The sequence below is a fragment of the Diceros bicornis genome, chromosome 8 (genome assembly GCF_020826845.1).
Source record: "Diceros bicornis minor isolate mBicDic1 chromosome 8, mDicBic1.mat.cur, whole genome shotgun sequence".
Lineage (NCBI taxonomy): Eukaryota > Metazoa > Chordata > Mammalia > Perissodactyla > Rhinocerotidae > Diceros > Diceros bicornis.
In genome coordinates this window covers 24,074,552-24,098,836 of record NC_080747.1, presented here as the reverse complement: position 1 = coordinate 24,098,836, position 24,285 = coordinate 24,074,552, and positions in this window count along the sequence as shown.

Below are 24,285 nucleotides of genomic sequence, written 5' to 3'. Positions count from 1 at the left end.
ACAAACTTAGTCATTTAAAACAATACCCCTTTATTATCCCACAATTTCTAGAGGTAAGAAATCCACACATGACTAAATTGAGCTCTGCACTCAGGGCCTCACAAGGCTGAAATCAAGGTGTCACTTGAGTTACTCTCCTTTCTGGAGATGGGGTCCTCTTTCAAATTCAAATGTTTTGGCAGATTTCTGTTTCTTGTGTTTGTTTAGACTAAGGCCCTCTTTCTCCTGCTGTCTGTTGGACAGGAACCATTTCCAGCTCCTAGAGACCACCCACAGTTCTTAGCCACTTGAAGCTGCATAAGCCATCTCAACTTCAGAAAGGGCCCAATCATTTTAAGGGCTCACTTGACTAAATCAAGCCCATGGAATAATCTCTTTTTGATTGAAAAAGTCAACTTATTAGTAACAAGATCACAGGAGTTGTATCCCTTCATATTCATAGGTTCTCCTAGAACTCAAGAGGAGAGGTTTACACAAGATTTATACAACAGGGAGCAGGAATTATAGGGTCCATTTTAAAATCCTGTCTACCAAAAGTAGATTGTGTGCTTTCAAATACAAAGCATTGCTATTCATAAAATAAATAGTTCAAAGCCCATTTTAGTGATTGGTTGAAGGTAGAAGCCATTTTAAAAGATAAAATTCCAGAATTTTTGCATTTGCAAAAGTTCCTATTGTGATTCCTATTGTGAATCCTTACATTCATAAAATAGAAAAAAAATATTCTGGCACATCTGCCTGCCTATTAGCTAATAATATAGATAAATAATTCAACTGTCAGAAATACATATTACTAATACTTAAATAACTGTAATAATAACATCTTTACAATTATATAATATGTATATAAAATAATTCTGGTACATTTAGAAGAATTCTCTCATATAATTCCAGACTTTGAAAATATGAAAATTTCTAAGAAAAATTTCAATTCCAAGGAAAATATTTCAATTCCTAGATAATATATATCATGTGAAGTAGAAATATAAAGTGAGCACACAGCTTGAGAAATGTACACTAGGAACAGGCCATTTCAAGAATTTTATAGAAATTAGATACCTTGCTGGAGAAAAAAAGTAATTAGATAAACATGTAAATCCAGGGAGATTTATGAGATGACAGTAAACATCATATGAGAAATTAATCACCTGTTACAGGCAGTGAGCAGCATTAGCCTGAGATTCAGAATGAAATTATATGACTTGATATCAAATCTGGAAGTCAGTTACCCATCAATGCAAATTACTCAAATGGACCCAGTCATAAAAATATATTAAAATAAACAAACAAAAAAATACCTCCACAAATCTTTCCTGTAAAGGAAAATGAAGGAAATACCTTTGATCAAAATATCAGTGGAAACTACATTATCACATAAATAAAGTTGGTAACTTCTAAGTAATTTTACATAAACCATGTAAATATGTTTCTTAAAACTGTATAAACATAGATAGTGAAGAATCCATTGAAGAATTAAACTAATTTGTAGTTTATTATGTTGATAAAATCTAGCATCTATATATTTAAAACTGAATTTCTTTTCTACTGTTTCAAAGATTTTTCTCTTCCTGTGTTCTAATATTTTCAAATATCATCACTGTCTACTTAATCACAGTCAACACAATGTCATACCTCAACCATCAGAACACATCATCAAAGTATTTTGATTCTAGTTCAGAAAGGTGTCTTGAATCTATTTCTGTCTTCTATATTCATTGCAATTTTCCACTGGTTCTTTACAAATTATGGGCACCAGATAAATCTAAGAAAAACTTTAGTATACACATGATCAGATCTTTCCTCCTAAAATTCTGATTCAAAAAGCCTGGATTGGTGCCCAAACATCTATCTTTTCTAAAAGCTTCACATATTATACTAATGAGGCCTTTTGGTGAAAAACTATTATTGGTTTTCTGGAATTCACTATTGCTATATACTCCTAAATGGCTTTCTTTTTAATAATTTATTTCTTCATTACCATGCATAATCCACAAGGTTGCCAGAATACACAACCTTAAAAATCATTGTTATATTAATTATCCATTTGCACATTTCTATATTACCCCATCCTTAGACAACAAAGTTAGAACTTGTAAGCATGATACCCAAGATTCATTAAAATGTATTGTTGCCGGTCTCATCTTGCACCAATTATAGACTTTCTTCCAGTAGTAAGTAATTCCAGTGAGTTTTCCCTATTCATTGGCATGATATACGTTTTCACACTTCTGACACTTTTTTTATACTCCTGTGTAAGTTGTCCCCCTTCCCAAAATATTATCTGCCACTTTTTCTGTCTATGAAAATTTCCTCCCATCTTTTAAGAGATGGCTTAAGTATTATCTTCTCAATGACAACTTATTTATCCAAACAAAAGTAGTTTATCACCTCTCTGTGATCCCACCAAAGTTTCTCTATACTTTAATAAAGTACTTATATTTTTACAAATTTGTCTTACATCAAACTTCCACTTCTTCAAAAATAGAAGCCGTCTTATTTATCTTTGTGCTAGCCATGCTCCCTATAATTTCATACAGACAGACTTTCCTCAATACATATTTGTTTAATGGATAATGAATGAATAAACAAATGAATGCATGTGTGCGTCAGTGGGAGGAGTGGATTTCTTTCCAGAAAACTTTCCCAGGTCTATTTCAATAGAATTGAAATGATGGTGATAAAATTATGATAATTTCATTAAGTATAGAAAATAATATTCGTCCCCAAATTAGTTTTGGAAATATATTTGTGGACCTCTGTCAATTTGTCTTAAGTGAGAAATATTAACAGCCCCAGTGTAAAGTAAGAGAGTGACCTGGTCAAGTGCTGCGACTTAAAGCTATCATTTTAATTCATTGCTACATTTTGTCAGGAGCTCAGCAGAGCTGGGAGAGAGAGCTGAGCTGCCAAGTGTCAGAGTAGCCAATTAAAGCAACAAATGAAAGAGGTAAGCCTTTAATCATTTACTGCCACACTGTAGGCAAGAGGCTAAAACCCGAGAAAACACCAACTCCCACTGTTTCATTTTCCCCCATAGAATGACACGCTGAGTCAGAGGGAAAGATGTCTTCAATGTTGTTTCCTTCTCTCCCCATAAGAAGGCCTCAGCAGAGGCTCCTGAAGATCTCTAGCCAAGGCCTCAGATAAAGGGACCTAGGAATGAAGGCCCTGGAGCTAATTTTGCAAACATGCAAAAGAGCATGACTGGCCAGGGGTCTTGAATCCTTGAATGCAACTGCCTTTAGAGACTACAACGTATTGATTGGCTGTGCACCAAGTCTGATGTGAGAAGGCAGCTTTGCCCCATGACACCTGCCAGGTAAAGCCTTTGTGACCACCTCCAGTAGGGCCTGAAAAGTCACATAGTATTTTGGCCTGGAGCTGGACTCCTCACATTTGTCAGGAAGTCAAGTGACAAATACGTGCATTTGGTATGAAATGGAAAGCAGCAGAAAGTATTTGGCAACAAATTAATGTTTCATATAATAAATATGATCTTCCATTAATTGTTAATTATATCCATTTGCATAACAACTTAAATAAGTCTCCAGCTGGTACAAATCTGCAGGAGACTGGGAGTGAGGCAGAAGCGTTGTATCAGAAAAACTCTTTCCAGTAGGATTCTTGACTAAAGCCAGAGATCAGCACAGTGACCAAATAAAAAATATCCTGGAATACTTTGTTGTAAAGGTTTTATTGTTTTGTAACACCTTTTAACAAATATTAAAAGGAGATTTCCCATGTGTCAGAGGCATAATCTCTGATTTTACAAAGATTCCATGAGTACAAAAAATTCCATAGTTGGGGATCATTACAAAATTAAATTAAGTTCTTGAAGAGGAAAAGCTACAGTCGAGAGGACAGAAAATTGCATATCTGAGATTCAGGCACTTTGCATATATGCAAGTTACTCATTTTAAAAATTATGTACAGATAAGATTATTAAAAACAGTAGATAAACAAGATAATTAGTTCTATCATGTGGGCATCTCATTTGTTTGAATATACAACTAAGTGTTATATTTGTTATATATATCTCAACTAAGTGTTGAGATATTGACTTGCAGAGTTTTGGGTACCAGACTAGATCTCAGATATTCCTTTCAGCCTAATGTTCTTCAAACCGACTTAAAATATACCATATATGATGGTTAATTTTGTGAGTCAACTTGGATAGGCCATGGTATCCAGACATTTGGTTAAAACTAGTCTAGATGTCACTGTGAAGGTATTTTTTAGATGAGATTAACTTTAAATCAGTAGACTTTGAGTAAAGCAGAGTACTCTTCATAATATGGATGGACCTCATCCAATTAGTTGAAGGTCTTAAGAGAAATAACAGAGGTTTTCTGAGGAAGAAGGACTTCTGCTTCTACACGGCCTTCAGACTTTAGTTGCAACATCAACTCTTCCCTAGGTCTCCAGCCTGCTGGCCTGCCCTGCAAAGTTTAAACTTGACAGGCCTCCCTCAACACACACACCAAAATCCTTAAAATCTCTCTCTCTCTTTCTTGCTCTCCCTCTCTCATCCTATTGGTTCTGTTTCTCTGGAGAACACTGACTGGTATACCATCTTTTTAAAAATTTTTTTCATAAAAATGACTGGTCATACTCTTTCTTTCCATTCCATCAAATCATTTGCTCTGCCCATGAAATTTAAGCGTATATTACATTGGACATTTCTTGAACTATTATATGAATGACTTTTAACTTTCTAATCATCTAATCTCTTTATATTTATTCATTTCTCAAAAAAGATAAATGCTCCTTCTAAGTAGTTATTGTATCTCATAATATTATTTGCAATGCTCAACAAATAGTTTTACATGTAAAAAGAATTCAATAAGTGGACTATAATTCCGTTTAATAGCAGTTTAGAGGTAAATTTGCCTCTATTTATTTTCCTGATCAACATTGCTCTTGCATTTGGCTGCCGCATATAGCTGTGTAGGGTCTTATTTTTGCCCTCTACATGATGGCCCTCGTAAACAGAAAGAGCAATGATAAATTGAAAAACAGGGTACAAAAGACTCATGATCCATACAAAACAAAAAATATATATATCGAGAGAGAGAGACTTAAAGTGCATGCAATTCAGAAATGAGAGTGACTTCTAGAGGAATTCTAGACTTAGCTTAACAACACTAGCTTTCCTAAAGAGTAAGTTATCACAATGCCTGTTTTGAATTACAATTGTCCCAATTTTAATAGAAGGAAAACAACTGTGTAGATTTAACTACATTTTTTCTTATATCTTTATAGGGAGCCTTTTCACCATCTATTTTCATAGATGTACAATAAATTAATAGGATCACTGATTCTCTGAGAGTTATATAATTCAATCATAACAAAATCAAGTTCAATATTTATTGATCAAAATACTGGTTATTCCTGACTAATAGCTTTGGAAAAGATTCTGAGGTCCTTGAAAATTTTTATCTCATTCAATATGGAAAACAAAATAATGGTCCACATATTTTCTATTAAAACTTTTTAATGGTTCTTGTAAGATTTTTCTTCCTCTATAGTTTATAATATTTTCATAGGCCATTAGACTTCCAGGTACTTGTTGAACACATAAAAATCCCAAGGGAACAAAAAGAATTTATTGATCAATATTGTATTTAAATTATTTTGAATTTAATTCACATAAAAAATAACATAAATTTATATTTATGCAATGCATGTTAAAATACAATCTAAAACCCCAATCCTATCTGATTATACTATGTATTAATACAACTTAAAAGATATCATTATGATTTACTTTCATATGCTTCAGTTTTTCAGGAGTACTTAAAATATTAAACAAAATTTATATATGCATATGACTGATCATGGTCTGAAAAACGTACGTCAGCCTTACAGTAAAAAATCGTTTGGCTTCTATTATAATGGAATTAATGTAGGTTTTTCTTATATACTTATTTTTTGATAAGAAGAATAATCATCTTTACAGAATTAGGTGGATTCCATTTCCTTTGTCATCCAGATATTGCCAAAAGCAGCTTATATGCATTTAAAGAGAGAAAAATAGAGTTTGCCACACACACTCATGGAAAATACATATTTAAGAAATGCTGTTTTGAACATTTAAATGTATTACTTAAAAACATCTATATCATTTGTTATCAAATATCTTTGTCTTATTTATACCAATTCTGTTTTCTTGAACTCACATATACTTTTCTCTAAGATAAATGCCAGATAGATGTAAGTTTGAGATAGTTTTTATTTACATCAATTTATTTTCTTACAGATTGTCAAGAAGAAATAAGCTTACCAAAGAGTAAAGTTGATATAATTATTAAAGACAGAATCACATTATCACATTTGAGCATTGGTTGGCTGAATCCAACTTTCTCTTTGTTATTTTCTTGACATTGTGGTTTGAAAAGCATTCAGAGAAGCTTCTGCTAACTGACAACTGTGGGGATTATATGTAACCAGACTGAAAGAGGCCTTACAGATCAATGATTGTAAGACTGGCTGGCTGATTTACATTTCATGGAGTCATAAGAGAATATTGAAGCAGCTTCAAACTTCTGTAAGGAAAAGCTGTGCCTACAGCACATTCTTAGCCATGGCAAATGTTTCCAGAACCTCTTCTCTAACAAAAAAAGAAAAACGTGAATTGAAGAGGGAAAAGGATATTTTATAACAGAATATTTGAAAAGAGCTGAGGAAGAAACAGAGAGAGGTACCAGGTATAATTTCACAAAAATCAATCACACACAAACAGCGGAAAATTTTTGGAATTTAGCATATCTTAGTTCCTTAATATTTCCCTTTTCTCATCATAGTCTCTGCCATAATAAAATCTTTCTGATTGTTTTTAAAACTATTACCCTAGTTAGTTTCTAATTCTATAGGAGGTCCCAACCAAAATACCTTTTTAATCATGTACAGAGTACAATCAACTAGATCCATACTTAGATTCCAAAGCACACAAAACTGATTAAGCATTCCTTAATTTTTTATTTGGGTATCCCTCATTGTTATCTCTCACTCACTGTGAACATATTTCTAATTGTTTATATGTCTGTATTTGCTTATGTCACCATAAGCTGCTCAAAAGAAAGAGCCATGTCTTATTCATATTTATATCTCTAGTGAGGAGTAGGATTACTGGTCCTTAGTAACTTATCAATATATTTTTGTTGATTGACTATTTCTCTGGGAAATCGAGCATATTACCAAAAGTTGGTGCTCTGTTTTATATAATTTGCTTTATTTGTATCCAAATAAACATGAGGGCATCATTTAGACTGTATACAATTTCTGCCTTCCAACCAAATAACTACTATTTTTCCTCTATGCGGACTGAAAATGGGAAACTTAGAGAACAAACATAGAAAAACAAAATAAAACCCAAAAACTGTGTAAATTGTGCTGGAAGTTTTTTGTTTTACATAGAAGTCCTTGAAAAGTGAGGAGAAATTCATTGTCTCTTCCCATCATGTAAATTGACCTTGGTGGGTGAGGCGCTTATCATTCCAAAATCGGCATCACTTTGGAGTTACTCACAGCTCACTTTTATGTAAGTGACAACAACGCAAGGACACATTTTACTGAAGTGTTCAACAGGCCTGTAGCTAAATGACTCAATTTTCACTTTAGTTGTGTGCCTTTGAGATAGTTCATGTTTCATAATTTTATAATTCTTGTATTCAGAATGCCGTGATAAACAATGTCTATTTTTGAGGGAAATAAAAAAAGACTCCTTCAGGGTTTTGCTTTTAAAAACAATAGAAGTAAGGGGACAAATGCAATGTGTTTTTTTTTTCCCTGATTAAAAAACTAACCTCCAGGGGCCAGCCATGGCGCAGTGGTTAAGTGCGCGAGATCTGTTGCTGGCTGCCCGGGGGTTCCGATCCTGGGCACCCACCGACGCACCACTTATCAGGCCATGCTGTGGCAGCATCCCACGTAAAGTGGAGGAAGATCGGCTTGGATGTGAGCTCAGGGCTAGTCTTCCTCAGCAAAAAGAGGAGGATTGGCATGGATGTTAGCTCAGGGCTGATCTTCCTCCAAAAAAAAAAAAAAAAAACTAACCTCCCAAAAACAACCCCACATGCAGTCTTATTAATTTCTCCATTTGGGAACTCCAGTACAATTAAACCAAAATATTATTAACAATAATAATAATAATAATAAAGCAACAGATAAATATGTGATGTTGTATATGATCTTTTTAATTATAACATATAGCAAGATTATAAAAATAAAAAATTTTGAGGAACGTTATGTCAGTTAGGGTCCTGGTAGAAACTAGATAGCCTACTCAAATTGGGTAATTTGAAGAGAATTTTATAAAGCCACTGTTTTCAAAGGTTTGGACAGGATGTAGGGAAACTTCAAGACAGTGTAGTACTCCTTTGTGGCTATTGTTCATGGACGGTGACAATCATAGGGGTTCCATTGTTAGGGGTTCAGCCTATGGAAAAAATAAAAGTAAGAGACGTCCATACACATTTATGTACAAGTAGAGAACTATATATAGTGATTTAATACTGTAAATTAAACCAAATGTTAAGCAATAGAACATATGTTAGATAAATCATGTATATTTGCATAATAGAAAGATATTAATTCTCAGAGATTTTTCATAAAATGACATGGTAAAAACAACGGACTTTATTTTAAAAAAGAGAGTGCATTTTTAGAGCTTCACTGAGGTAGATTTGTTGCACAAAAGTTACATTAACTTAAACTGTAAAATTTGATTAGTTTTAATATGTTTATTTAAACTCCATGAAAACACCATAATGACAATAATATTTTCTCATGCCCCATTATAATGTATCCCTCATATCACCCTGGCCTAGCACAAACAGTGTCATTATAGATTAGTTTACATTTTCTTGATTTTTAAAATAATGTAATCAGAAAGTATATACTCATCATATATTTCACAACAAAGAGGAAAAAATAAGTAACACAAGGAAGGTAGCACAACAATAGTACTGTTAGACTAGATGGAATTTAAAATAAGAATATTAATAAGGATAGTATATGGTAAGATTTTTAAAAATTATTAAAATCACGAAAAAATAGTTTATTTCTATATATGCAATAGTGCCTCAAATTATAAAGCAAAAATTGTTTTAAATAAAAATATAAACCTACAGTCAGAAGAGCTTAATACAACTACCCCAAACCTTATATCTGCCCTGATTCATTCTGAAAATTAATGAGAATATAGAAGTATTAAACAATGAAATAATGTGAACTGACAATTTAAGATTAACAAAATAATATTTACAAAATAATAACCATATACCACTAGTAAATTCTCAATATTTTGATTTTTTGATTTTAAATAACCATTAATTTATGTGAAAATCAATAACTTCAAGAAAGTGGTAAAATTATTCAAAATTAAAACTTATGTTTGGAATCTACAAAGGACATTCTTAAATAACTCATGTATTGAAATGATAATCACAAAAATTAAATATTTACAACCAAGGAACAATGGCATTATTATTTATATAAATTTATATTTAAAGAGAATATATATTATTATATGTAGTTATTAATAAGTTAGGAAGATTTCAAGCAAATGAAGTGATTTACACTCACTAGGAAGCTAGGAAATTTTTTTTTAATTTTTGAAAGAATAAAATAGAAATTAAGAATATAAACACAAAGCAAAATAATAATTATGATAACAGTTAAAATAGACAAACATATACAAAGCATGGTCAAAAATTATGAGGTATGCAGAGATATTGTTAACAATGAAAAGGGACATACCTATAGAAAGAGCTAAAAAGTTATAAGAATATATTATGCACAATATTATAACCATACAATATGAACATTTTTGAAATGGTTACTTTTCTAGAAAATAATTCATGACTAAATTTACTCAAGAAATATTTTAATATATGAATACATCAATTACCATTTTAAAAAGTGAATTGGGGTCTTAATAATAAGACGCTAGACACAGATAATTTTACAAATAGTTTTATAAAATAATTTATCTTACTTATCTACTATTTCCACGTATAAAGCATTAGTTATTCTACCCAAGTAATTTCTATTATATATACGAATTGGATATTAATGGAGATATATGATAAACAAAGTTCATACATGATTCACATAAGCATATAGATCCAGTAATTCTAAATAAAAATAACTGCAATTATGATACAGCAGTTCATTTAATGAGCAAAATTAGGTAATATGAAGTTCAGTCAACATCGAAACATCTATGAGTGTATTCCACTTGACACTAAACATTAAAGAGAAAACTAACCTTCTTTATAGGCACAGAAAAAAATGTTAATGAAAATTAACTTGTGTTCGTGAAAAGGAGGGTATCTAAATGTAATTGGTCATCTGGAAAATTTATTATAAATACAATAATTTTAAAAAATTCTACAGTGAATATTATACTTGATAGAGTAATTTTAGTTATATATTTTGAGGGTTAAGAATTATAGTAGTTCACTCGGTATCACTCTTTGTATTCAAAAGTGTAGTGCATGTCCCAGTCAATGCAATAAGAAGAGGAAAAATACTTAAAGTTAATGCAGGAGAAGATGTAAATAAAAGCGTTATTATTTGCAGACCATATGATAATCTACAGAGAGCACATCGTGAGAATCTGTAGCATCAATGGCCAGTTAGGAAATGAAATAAAAGTTAAAGAAAATACCCTTTATAATAGCAACAAATACTGCATAGTCAGCAGAGATAAATCCATCAACATACGTATAAAACTGTTGTGAAAAATGATACGAAATAATATTGAAGTTCGTAGGACCCTGAAGAAATGGAGCAACAGCCATGGAAATGCTAGGAATCCTCAATATTGGACATCAATTAATGTTCTTAGAAAATCAAAATATTTAATAGGCAAAATACTTGAATGGCCAAGATAATTCTGAAAAAGAAAAAAAAAAACAGTAAAAATGAGTGACTTCTACAACTATTTTTCAAATCTTATATTTTTACTTAACAAACATATATGTTGCACTTACTAATTTCCAGGCCCTGTTCTACAAAAACCATTTAATCCTCATGGCATGAAGATGCATGATTAGCATTACTATATTTTTCTGTTTAAATATTATTTGTAGTATGAAACATACTACTTACATTCTTTTAAACTGTAACAGTTTTACACTGTTTTAAATAATGTAAAACAAATATTTTAAGATAAAGACATCTAGTTACTAAAATGTTATGACATAAAGTCTAAATCTTAACCAAAGAGGAGCACATTAAGAATAATTTGAATATCTTCAAGCAATAGCGTTGCTCCTGTTGGCATCCTTTGCATCTTTGCTTTACAAGGGACATCCAATTTCTGTTCATTACTGAATATACATTTACACAAATGATGCATTTGCTCACTCTCAATTAATCGTTATAAGTGACTATGATATCATAATTCTTATTCTAAAACATATACACTTAGGGACCATGGATTATTTGGGACAGTGATCGTTTCCATGCATATGGCCTTTGCTGGATCATACAGATTATAGTACTGCAGGCTCTGCACAATTTGGCAAGCCTAAATTATCAGTAGGCAGACTATGACATGGTAGCAAGCTGTGGAGAACAGAACTAGTCACAAAATTGAAAGTAATAATAAAATACTTGACATGCACAGCCTGGAGAGTGAAGGGAGGTAATAAATGCTCAAACGCTATTTTCTTACTGTCAGGAAAATCCATAGAGTTAAATATTAAAACACTAATGTGATTGTATAACTAGAGAGCCTGAAAGTGATGGAAAGAGAAAATAATGTTTATTGAAATAATTATTTGTATCGTGCATTTGACATTATTCCATCAGGCCTTCAGTAGCCTAAGGCATACTCCTAGACAGTGTGTGACAGACAGAATGAGTACTTTCAAATAAGGAAAACATCACAATTTCATAGAACTATGCTAATTCAGTGATTTGAAGGGATAAGAGAAGAGAGGTACTTAGTCAAGAAGCACAATGGTCGCAACTTAAAAATAAAAGAGGCCTTGACAAACTAGTTCTTATTCAAAGCATCTCTTACTGAAGGCACGGTATGATGCAGAATGCCACCCAACACAGACCTGCTAATGTCACATTGTGAAAGATGTCTTTTTTTATATTTGGCAATTTTCTGAAAGAATAAAGCCTAAATTAGAAATGTTATATGGCACATTTTGGAAAGCCAAAGAAAGGAGAAGTATCCTACAGGTAGTTTTTCTCTTATAAGTGGGACAAAAAAAGGAAAGAACTGGAGGACAATATAACTGATCACCTTTCTACTGCAAGCTCAAAGGCAGATGCTATTTCTATATAGATGAATACCAGCCTGATTTCCTTGCCTCCTCTTTTCCTTTGCGTAGCTTTGCTATACATGATAGCAGTGGGATTAGGCAAGTGGGCAGCTTTACTTAGTCTTCAGCATTTCTACCTTTGTAATGACTTGACGGAAGTCAATTGTCCAACTCTTCTTTGTGTCCTTGGCCCAGACTACAAAGCTTCCTTTGGGAATAAGTAGTTAATGAACATTTGCTGAATGAAATATTAATAATCTAACTAGAAGTGCTTAGAAGGAATGTTCTTTGTCTCAGTTGTGTTTGTCCTTGATTCTATTTAATTATCTTTTTCTCATTGCATTTTCATTTATAATTTTTATATTATGGTGATATATTATTTTGTGGGCACTGTTCAAGTGCTCAAATAACTCAGCTTTTGTACTATTCTATGTCTCTCTCTCTCTTTGTGTATATATATAAACATACATACAGTCCACAGAATGCATATGCAAATTGTATACCAGTGTTTATCTATTCATCATGTGTTTATTGAATATTTATGGCACACTGTTATCTGTTCAAGGTACTAGACGATAGACTAAATAATAACACCAAATAATAACTAACAGTTAAATAGCAATTTATAGCTTATCCGAAAGTCTTCCATAGGTATGATCTTATTTGCTCATACATACACGTAAATGTTAGATGACTTTCTACACTGAGAGATACTACAGCTTGTCTAGATTCCTGTTTTTTACAAAAATATCTTCAAAGAAATGGAATATATCATGAAAAATAAAGATTCACAAGTTGCAGTTTTGATATTAAAATTAATGCAGTTGGAAGTTTATCCACAGCCCCCTCAAAAAAAAAAATCAAGTGAAGGTTTTCACAGTTCAACTAAATTGTTTGCACTGTTTGAAATGAAACACATTTTTAAGAAACTTATATAATGTTTTTACTTTTGGTAATTGTATTAGTCACGGTTCTCCAGAGAAACAGAATCATAAAGATTTATATATATATGATATAAAATTATATCTATAGTATATTATAAATATAATCTATAATTATAATATGATGTTACAATATTAAATTCATAAATCTTTCTGTATATATAGAATATAAGGAATTGGCTCACATGATTATGGAGACTGACAAGTCTCGAGATGTGCAGGGTGATTCAACAAGCTGGATACCCAAGAAAGCCAACGGTGTATTTCCATCCAAAGGCCAGCAAGTTTGAGATCCAGGAATAACTGTTCTCTCAGTTTGAGTCTGAAGGCAAGAAAAAGCTGATGATACCCCAGTTCAAGGCAGTCACACAGAAGAATTTCTCTTACTCAGGGGAGGGCTGGCCTTTTTGCTTTACTCAGGCCTTAAACTAATTGGGTGAGTCTCATTCACATTAAAGAGGGCTATCTGCTTTACTAAATCTACCAATTTAAATGTTAATCTCATCTCCCAAACACACCCAGAATAATGTTTGACCAAATATCTCCGGACCCTGTAGCCCAGTAAAGCTGATACATAAAATTAACCATCATAGTAATGAATGGTTAGTTTACCTGCTGTATAGATTAAAATCGTAAGCTAGCAATAGATCTCATGAAAGAACAGCTTGACATGATATGATGGTCCAAATTTGATGCCATTAAAATTTTGAATGGTTGACATGTTTGATAGAAGAGCAAACTTTCTTTCTCTTTCTTTCTTTTTTTACTTCTTTCTTTTTTCCCTTTTTTCTTTAATTTGGTAAAATTCATTTGGAACTCTTTCAGGCAATTTTTGTTGTTTTTGCAATTTTTTGTTAAGTTTTTGCAACTTTTGTTGTTTTGTAATTTTTGTTAAGTTGCAATTTTTGTTAAGTTTTTATTGTGTTAAAAACTTATCTATTTGTCCTACTGGATTTACATGATTTTTATATGTACAATAGAATACAATATGTATTTGCATGGTAGATAGAATCTGCTAAATGAATATTAGTTGAAAGAAATTGTTATTCTTTTTATTAAGAAAAGATATACACACTCCAGACACATCCTGATTGATTTGGTATGCGTTTATCTCTGAACTGCAACCCACCCCCCACCGCCAAAAAAAATCAAATAACATAAATAAGTAAAGAAAAAAACTCCATTTCAAATCATACACACACACAAATTCAGTGACAATGGACAGCACAACACCAAACAAAAAAAATGTTCGACAAACTTTGAAAGCTATAAAGAAGAACGGAAACTGACTTGACCTAGAAGAGAGGCTTGAATCTAATTGCATGAAGAAATGAAAAATAGGGAAAAACAGATAAATTTTCACCAAACTGTCTAGGAAAAGCTGGGGAATTATAGATAAAATATCTCTGAATCCTGGGGTGATGATTGTGGTTGAAAATCAAAGAATTTATTGAAACATTGTATAAGGAGCAATGAGCGTTCACGTTCCTTCCCCAGTCCCCCACCCCCAGACGACAGGTGGTTTAAGCTTTGCACAGATTGAACCAGAGAAGTGTGGAGATAAAAACAAAAATCTCAGAGGATGGCGAGTAAGGAAAAAAAATGAAAACAGAATATTGAGTAAAGTTTCCATTCTGAACAGTGAGGAGTTTAGAATACTTGTCCGACTTTGCTCCAAGATCAAGGGTGACCAGGTTTAAACCCCCTGAATAGGCATTTGGAGGGTTCCTCTCTGGAGAAACTGATTGACTACTTTCAAAAATTTCGGAATCTGACTGTTTGGGATTTCTAAATGAAAAGGCAAGGTCCCATCCAATAATTATAAACTCCACAAGTACACAGAAACATTCCAATCAGCTTTTTAATGAATCCACTTTTAATTATTTAATATGAATGAACCATAAAGGCAGACCAAGTATTAGAGGGAAAGCCTTAAAAAAGAAATAAATTTTAAAAAAGAAGAGAGAGAAAAAAGAAATTCAAAAGGAATAGAAAATTGAGGACAAGGAAATTAACATATACAGCACAGGGGACTTAAAAATTCTGAAATACAGATTTTCAGTAAAGGATTTTTATTTTCTCCCAGATAGCACTTAGGTTAGAGTGTGAAACAGAGATATTATAAGACACACAAATTAATTTCCCACTCATTTATTCTATGGACACTACTGAAGGATTTGATTCACCAGATTTGTGATACAGGAAATAGAGGATCCAATACAGAAATGTAATATCTATATAATACATGCATATATACATATGCATGCACATATATACAGATATAGATATATGTAGATTCTATTTTCTGCAGTAAATTATAGCATCAGGACTAAAATCAAAGGTATATACTTTTGATTACTAAACTAATTAGCAATTACAAGACGAAATTCTCTGTTCTATAATGTTTTAGAAGTATATCTATCACTACATGACGTAATTTTAAAAAATTAATTAAAGAATATTTATACAGTGACCATTAAAGTTTTCACACTTTCAGCACGAGGAAGCTACATAAAAATGGCAAAACAACTTTCATAAAGCATTTGTAGTAAATCCACGTATGCTTTTCAAGTTAAAATGTGCACTATTCTGACTCTGGGACGTTACCACATTAAATATGTTACTTTAAATTAACATTAGAGTATTAGGAATTTACATAAAAATAATATAGCTAATCATGGCTGTAGATTAAATAAAAAAGAGTATATTTAAATTATGAATATTAAAATTGATTTTATTTTCATCAAAATCATGCATGTATATAGTTACAAATCAAACAGAAATATAATGCAAATAATCAAATAATAATGCAATTTAGTACAAACTGATGTTATTTTGGAGTAGGCAGATGTCGATGGGAACTGGAGTTACTAAAATGACTTTATAGGACGGGAATGAAGATTTTGGCGGAGAGAAAGGAGCAGGAACATATTCCAGGCAGGTTAAAGATTATCGGATAATCTAAAGAAATTTAAAAATTCATGTAAATATCTTCATTCTACTTTCCTTTCCTAAACATCCAAAACGACATTTTTCTAATATTATGCATATTATATCTATATTTATGTCTATTTCTATACTATTATGTGTTTTCTAAAATATATAAATACATTTCTATAAATAATGTATTTTAATAACCATATTTCCAATATCTTTTATACATGTTAAATTTATGTTCTCATATGTATACAGACGCACACGGGTGTGTGTGCGCGCGCACATGTGTGGGTATATATCTATAGACATAGAGCACTGTACTAAGCCCTAAATTTTTTCTCATATAATCATCAACACAATCCTATTATTGAAGTACTATTATTATTCTCATTTTTCAGATACAGAAACTTTAACTTGTGGAAGGTTACACAGTTAATTAGTTAATGGAAGAGGAGGGATTCACACCCAGATGGTTCAACCTGAGTCAAATAATAAACTAGTGTGCTAACCACAATTGCCTCTCATTCCAATTAACCATATTAAATAAATACATAATTTGAATACTTTATCCCCCAAGGATTCAGAGTGACTTGCGTTTTGGGAGACTAGGAAAATTAGTTTTCTATCAAGATAGAGCTAGAAGAGGAAGTAAAGCATAATTTTTTTAAGAACTGTTGAGTAGGTTGAGAAGTATGTGCTCCAAAAGGCAATTACTTGGGGAACAGCCAAATTAAAAAGGATAAACCTGAATGAGTCATAAATTGAAAATAGCAGGCAAAGAGGGAGAATCTGGGCAGAAGCCAAGGAGACAGAGAATAGCAGATAATAGAAAAAGTCTGTACTGGTAGGGAAGGCAGGGAGGAACAAATTCCCTAGGAGGGTTTGCACTCAGCAAAAGCATCTGCAGATTATCTGGAAGTTATTCCTTCTGAATAACTGAAAGGACACTTCATATAGTTTTTATTATTATGCATTTATTTCAAATTTATATCATTTGCTGATTACAAAATAAATCAATGTCATTAATTTTAACTAGAAAAAAATTGAAATCTGAGACGTTGAATGCCTGTTAAGGATTTATGGCAGGATTATTATTAACTCTCTCCCCACTTTTTTTGGTATATTATCCCCTAAATTCTCATTAAAATGAAGTGATATCACAAAACTTCTGTTTCTGGCAATATGACACACTGACTATTCTGAAATTTTCCTCAACATGCTGAATACATTTTAAAAATCTTTAAGTGCATAGCTTAGGTAGCAAGAAAGTTAAAAAAAAATAAATAATTAAAATTAAAAAATAAATATCTATAAGAAAGTGAAAATTCAAAGAGGAAAGCTCACAAAAAGCTACATTTGCCCTGAGGAAATATGCAAATACTAGGAGATTTTAGGCCTATGGTTTAATCCAACAAGTGTAAAGAAAAATAAAACAATAATCCTTGGACAGACAAGGTAAGAAGTTAGACGAAGAGCCCCTCAATACAAAGGCATGACTCCAGAATATGAATGCTCAATAAAATACCTATCTGGGAGAAAAATAGCACTCCCCAATACAAGGAGTCAATAATTAAACTTGACAAATGAGGGAGTAGGTACAGAAAGCCTTCCTTAACGATTCATGATCTCCAGTTTGGCCTGAAGCAGGTTTGAGACCAGAAAACATATTGCCTGCAGAACCCAAATAGCTAAAGCACAGAACTTATGTAGAATTTCTGAGTATTGTCAATACTCCAGACACTTTGTAGAAGTAAACATAGCCCTCATTATAGCAACAGATGTTATCACAGCCCTTCAAAGTTTTCTGCATAATATAGTGCAATCGCCATGGACTAAATACAATAAAATAAAATAACCAAAGAAATAGGCTGCTGTGAAAGAAGAGTTGACAGAATATAAGCGAGCAGAAGAATCAGAATCAGATGCAGTGTACTGAGAAGTATGAGTAACACGTTTTAATAATAAAAGGCAGTGTTTAAGTAAGTGAAAGAAAGGAGGCTATCAAAATGCTGAATGTGATTTGGAAAATAGTAAAATAAAAATTCTAGAAATGGAAAAAGATCTCAGATGAGATAAATAGAATAGACACAATGAGGAAAGAATGAATGAACTGCAGTACAAATCTTAATGGAATTACTCAGAATTCAGTACAGAAAAACAGAGATAGAAAAATAAAAGGCACGTTGAAAGATTTGAGAGTAAAATGAGAGATTTTTGCATTTGTCTACTGGGCAAACCATAAAAAGCTGGTGAAAAAGCTAGACATATAAAGATGTACTGGATGAGAAAATTTCAGAATTGATTTAAGATAACATTGTCCAGATTCTGTAATCTTCGTAAATTTTATATAGGACAAATGAATATAATTCCACACCTAGAATCATCATAGTGTAGCTACAAAACACAAAAGAAAAAGAAAAGACCTTAAGTAAATTAGTAAATAAATATGGATGATCTTCAAAGGAACAAACATAGGTCTGAGCATGTTCACCGTCAGTATTAGTGAAAATCAATGGAGTAATATTTCAAAGTATTGGCTGTAAATAACTTTTATCAAGACTTGCATAAAAATCAAATATGGTCAAGATCAAGAATGAAAGAAGGACACTGCAGACAAACCAAAGTTGAAAAGTTTATTGCCAACACATCTATAATCAATAAGAATGAGCCAAACAACCTAGTAGGAAAATGGGCCAAAAATATGAATTGATTAACACAAATGGTCCAAAGTACAGGAAAAGATAGGAAGAAGAGGGAAATAGGGATGACTGCTTAATGGGTACAGAGTTTCCTTTTGGGGTGATGAAAATGCTCTGGAACTAGATACTGATGATGGTTACATAATATTGTGACTATATTGAATTCCACTACCGTGTACACATTAAAATGTTACAATGGTCAATTTTATTTTATATCTGTCTTACTGCAATAAAAAATAATATTTATAGGGCTGGCCCGGTGGTGTAGTGGTTAAGTTCACGTGCTCTCCTTTGGTGGCCCAGGGTTCGTGGGTTTGGATCCTGGGAGCAGACCTACACGCTGCTCATCAAGCCATGCTTTGGCAGCCTTCCCCATGCAAAATAAAGGAAGATTGGCATAGATGTTAGCTCAGGGACAATCTTCCTCAAGCAAAAGGAGGAAGATTGGGAGCTGGCCCCATGGAGTAGTGGTTAAGTGCACGAGCTCCGTTGCTGGTGGCCCTGGTTCAGATCCCAGGCGCGCACCAAAGCATTGCTTATCAGGCCATGCTGTGGCAGCATCCCATATAAAGTAGAGGAAGATGGGCACAGATGTTAGCCCAGGGCCAGTCTTCCTCAGCAAAAAGAGGAGGATTGGCATAGATGTTAGCTCAGAGCTGATCTTCCTCACAAAAACAAAAAAAAGGAGGAAGATTGATAACAGATGTTAGCTCAGGGCCAATCTTCCCCACCAAAAAAATTAAAATGAAATAATAATAATAATATTTATAAAGATGTGTTACCAGAACAATGGTAGTATGTAATTTCTTAAAGTTTACCTCATAAACTATAGAATTTCGAGAGTTTTGAGTTCAAATCCTGGCTTCACAATTTATTACCTGTGTATTCTTGTGCAATTTTGAGCTCTTTCTTGCGTCAGTCTTCTTATATAAAGTTATTATAATAGTAACTTGTAGAATAAAGCCTAACAGTTGGTTATTTATTTTTTTTGTAATGCAAATGTGTGAGTTCAGCTTTGGTTGTGGAGGCATCCTCTTCAAAGAGGCATCCACTTTAAAGAGGGCTATCTTGAATAAACACATCACCAGCCACACACTAGATAAAGAGCCAGGCAGCCTTCTCACACTGAGGCTCCTTTGTTTTAGAGATCTTGGTTGATTTCAATAACTGACCTTTTGGGTCACTTGTTTTTTCTCTTCCCACGCTTTAATTTTTCACTCATGTTTTTTTTTGTGAGGAAGATCGGACCTGAGCTAACATCTGCTAATCCTCCTCTTTTTTCTTTCACTGAGGAAGATCCATGCCCCTCTTCCTCTACTTTATAAGGGACGCTGCCACAGCATGGCTCGACAAGCCATGCGTTGGTCCGTGCCCAGGATCCCAACCAGCGAACCCCAGGCCATCGCAGCAGAGTGCGCGCACTTAACAGCTTGCGCCACCTGGCCGGCCCCTTCACTCATGTTTGAAATTCACCAATAAAGACTAAGCCTGTGAAATCCTAGGTCCCCACTCTCGACCCCAATAAAAGCAGAACCCCAGACCCAAATGATGTCTCTCCCTCTCTCTACCTGTGACCTTGTTTTGTGGCCCTAGATGTGCTGTGTAAATTTCAGGTCCTGTAAGTAATAAACCTTTATTTTTTCAAAGTTTCCTGATGGTTATAGCTGAAGGGCATCTTGTAATCATAATAAGAACCACAAGGGCTTGTCCAGACACAACATTAGCCATTGATACTCTGAGGCTAACACAAAACATAACTAGATTGTGAAGATTAATAACATAAAGCAAAGAAAATCCTAACATAAGCTCACAAGTAGGTTTACCTATTGTTAATTATAATTAATTATGATCATTAGCATCATTATTAGTAGTAGTAAGATCTTGCTTCTAATGTTCTCAGCTTAAAGTATTCATACCAAATTTTGGTGCCATCCTTCACTATTCAGGTTTTGGATCAACTCTTCCAGAATGCCTTTCCTGAACCCTCAGTTTACATTTATGTCTTTCTTCTCCACTTTCGTGGGTTGCTGTATATAATACTCCCTTAGGATTTATGGCATTATTGAAATTATTGGTTTATTTGTCTAGTTTCTCCACTAAAGAGTTAGTTTCACAAGAGCAATGTATTGTTCAACTTTGTTTCTTGAGCACACTACAACACAACACACACATATGCACACATATACCCACGTGTCCTGAATCATATTTGCTCAATTGAACAGTATCATCTACGTGATTGACACATATTTATATTGTTTCTTTCGTTGAACATATGTTTGCCATTTAATGTATGCCACATTACAGCACTAAAAATGTATGAATTTCTCAGAGTTTCCCATATTAAGGTGAAAGGAGAACTTAATAATTAATATATTTATTTAGCAAGTACTGAGTAGCACTAACTGTATGCACAGCACTTGGGCTGTGATAAGTATTTCAAGTAGTAATTCTCAAACTATTTTTATAGTTCTATGGTTTGTATCTTAGTCTAGATATGAAAGGAAAAGTACTTTATGGGCAAAAGTGAAATCAGACATTGACTAAAGTTGCATGCTGTCTAGGAGTTGCAGTGATTCCCAGCTGGGTTTCTTTTTTTTTTTTTTTTCTGGAAAAAATGTATATATTTTTTCCCCAAATGACGAGAAAAAAATAGAAAATTAGAAGATTAAGCACACACATGTGCTTTTTGCAAAGGGTTTCTCTGTCTAACCACATGGTTGTCTAGTACTTAGAATATGACTCAGTCAACTGGAATGATTAGAATAAGAGGAGCTATGCTATCGTCCACCTGAATATCCATAATGTTTTCAGTTTGGCACAAAAGACCACAGAAGTAGAGAGTTACATCAGCAGGCCATCAATCTATTAGGAGAGAAAAGCTGAAAAAAGAAATGCAGAAAGCCATCATCCATACCCTTGTTAATTCTGAGGATGGGAAAACACATATATTAGCAATTCTTTTTATTCAGATACTGCAAAATTATAATAACATATAATACCATATCTGACTGATTTAATCTTGCTTTCTAGCTTGAATAGTGCTTGTCAGTTTCAGCGCATACCAACTAAATTGTTGTCAACATATTTTAATTGTTATATACATGCACAGCAGTCATTTCATGCAGCTATAGGGGGGGAATGCATCAATTAGTGATCCTGCTTTGACTTTATTTAAACAAATGATTTTCCATTTTTGAGATACATATAATACAGAATTTGTACTCTTTTTCATGCAGTTGCTTTTATGAGTTTCTTAACTAGGATACAAAATATTTTGCCTGAACCATAATAAAATCAAAGCAATAAAGAACACTGTGATAAAGAGGGATCCCGCAAGTTCTTTCAAAACCAACATACATTTGTAGAAATCTCCATCAAACTAGTCAATAAGGAAAACAATATATTTACTGCTTTAGCCTCAGGCTTTTGAAAATTTTCTAACACAACAGAGAGGCCATTTTTATTTGGCAAACTTAAATTAGAGTTTCACAACCTGGGAGCTCTTATATTTTGGGAATGGTTTACAGGTCTACCAAGATATGCGCTAGATTAGGAGATGCTTTAGGCATCCAGGGAATGCCTAAGATGACCACATCATGACTCAGGAGGCTTGTTCAATTATCCATTGTAGAAATAATATAATTTCCTCCGTGGGATATGCTAAAATCTGTGGGAGTCACCAGAGCTGCTGTCTTCTGCACAAAAGAACTGGTAAAATGGGCAAGAGGGGGCTAACATTCAATCCCAGTTCTGCTTCATCCACCAAGAAAAATAGGGCTTTCAGTAATTTATATGTGCATTTTCCTTCCATTTCATGTTCAATACCCACACAGAGTATATCTGTCATTATGAAAATAAAGAAAAGTGAGACTTCAGGGATATAATAAACAATGTTAATTATAATAATGAAAGCTAAAAGTTGAGTGCTCTCTTTTCTAGGCACTAACATATATCCACTTATTTAAATTTCACTACTATTTCAAGACGCAGTTACCATTGTTCATTTATATCAATAAACAGTATCAGGCGTTACTAGGAGCTATATGCTCAGCAAGTTGCTGCAGGGTGTAAATATGTATAAGACCTAGTCTTTCCTCAAAGAGCTTTCAATTTAATCACGGAGGCAAATAATACAATGCCAGCTCAATGGGTAAGATTTTGTAAATGCAATAGTGGAGGAAAAGATATCATACTGTGAGATAACAACAAAAATATGTAGGAAACGATTCTGATTGAGCAATTGAGGAACATCATTGCAACTAAAAAACATTTGTCACTTAAAAGTATGTAAAATATATGACCCTACACATAGTAGAATGGATATAAGATGGCTATTAAAAGCACAAAATGAAAAAATGGTCTTCTAGGAGAAATGAAATCAGAAGCAAAGTTATTTGAAAATGTCAGCTTAATATTGAAATTGATAGTCAGATTGGATATGTGTTTTATCATTGCCTCATTCTATTCTCGAAGGCAATTCCACTCAACAAACTGGTTTCCAAAGTAAATTTCTTAAATGACGGAGATACCGAATATATGTGGCAATACCCCAAATAATACATAATTCCCTTGTTTCCCTTGAATTTTCTTTTCTTCCCCTATACATATGAATATTTTCAGAGGTGAATTTAATTTCAATATTATCTTCATACTCTTGGGATAAATCTTTGGGTCCTATATCCTTTTTCATTGCTGGATTAAGTTTGTTATTGGTTTATTTAGGATTTTGGCATATAGATTCATAAATGATGTTGGACTATTTTTTACATTTTCAACTATCTTCATCTGGTTTGGTATTGTATTAGTTCTCTATTGCTGCATAACAATTTACCACAAATTTAATAGCTGAAAAGAACACCCACTTATTATGCCACAGTTTGCTGAGTCAGAAGTCTGGGCTATCTCAACTGCACTCTCTACTTAGGACCTCACAATGCTGAAATCAAGATTTAGGGGAGGCTGAGTCATTATCTGGAGGCCCTAGGAGGGCAGACGCACTTCCAAGCTCATTCAGGTTGTTAGCAGAATTCAGTTCCTTGGATTGGAAGACTGAGGTCCTCATTTCCTTGTGGCTGTCAACTTGGAGACAGCTCTCAACATCTAGAAGCTTCCTGCATTCCTCATCATATGGTCTCCTTCATCTTTGAGCCAAAACTGGTGCTTGGAATTCTTCTAGTGCTTCAAATCTCTCTGATTTACCTACTTTTAAAGAGCTCATGCAATTAGGTTAGGCCCATCTAGATAGCCATATTTTAAAGCTGGCTGATTTAGGACTTTACATCTGCAAAATCTCTTCACAGCACTTAGATTAGTGTTTGATAGAATATCAGGGATGAGAATCTTAAAGAACTATGTTTAGAATTCTGCCTACCACACGTCACATGGTTATTATGGTTTTCTTACGTGGGTTAGTTACTATTTTCT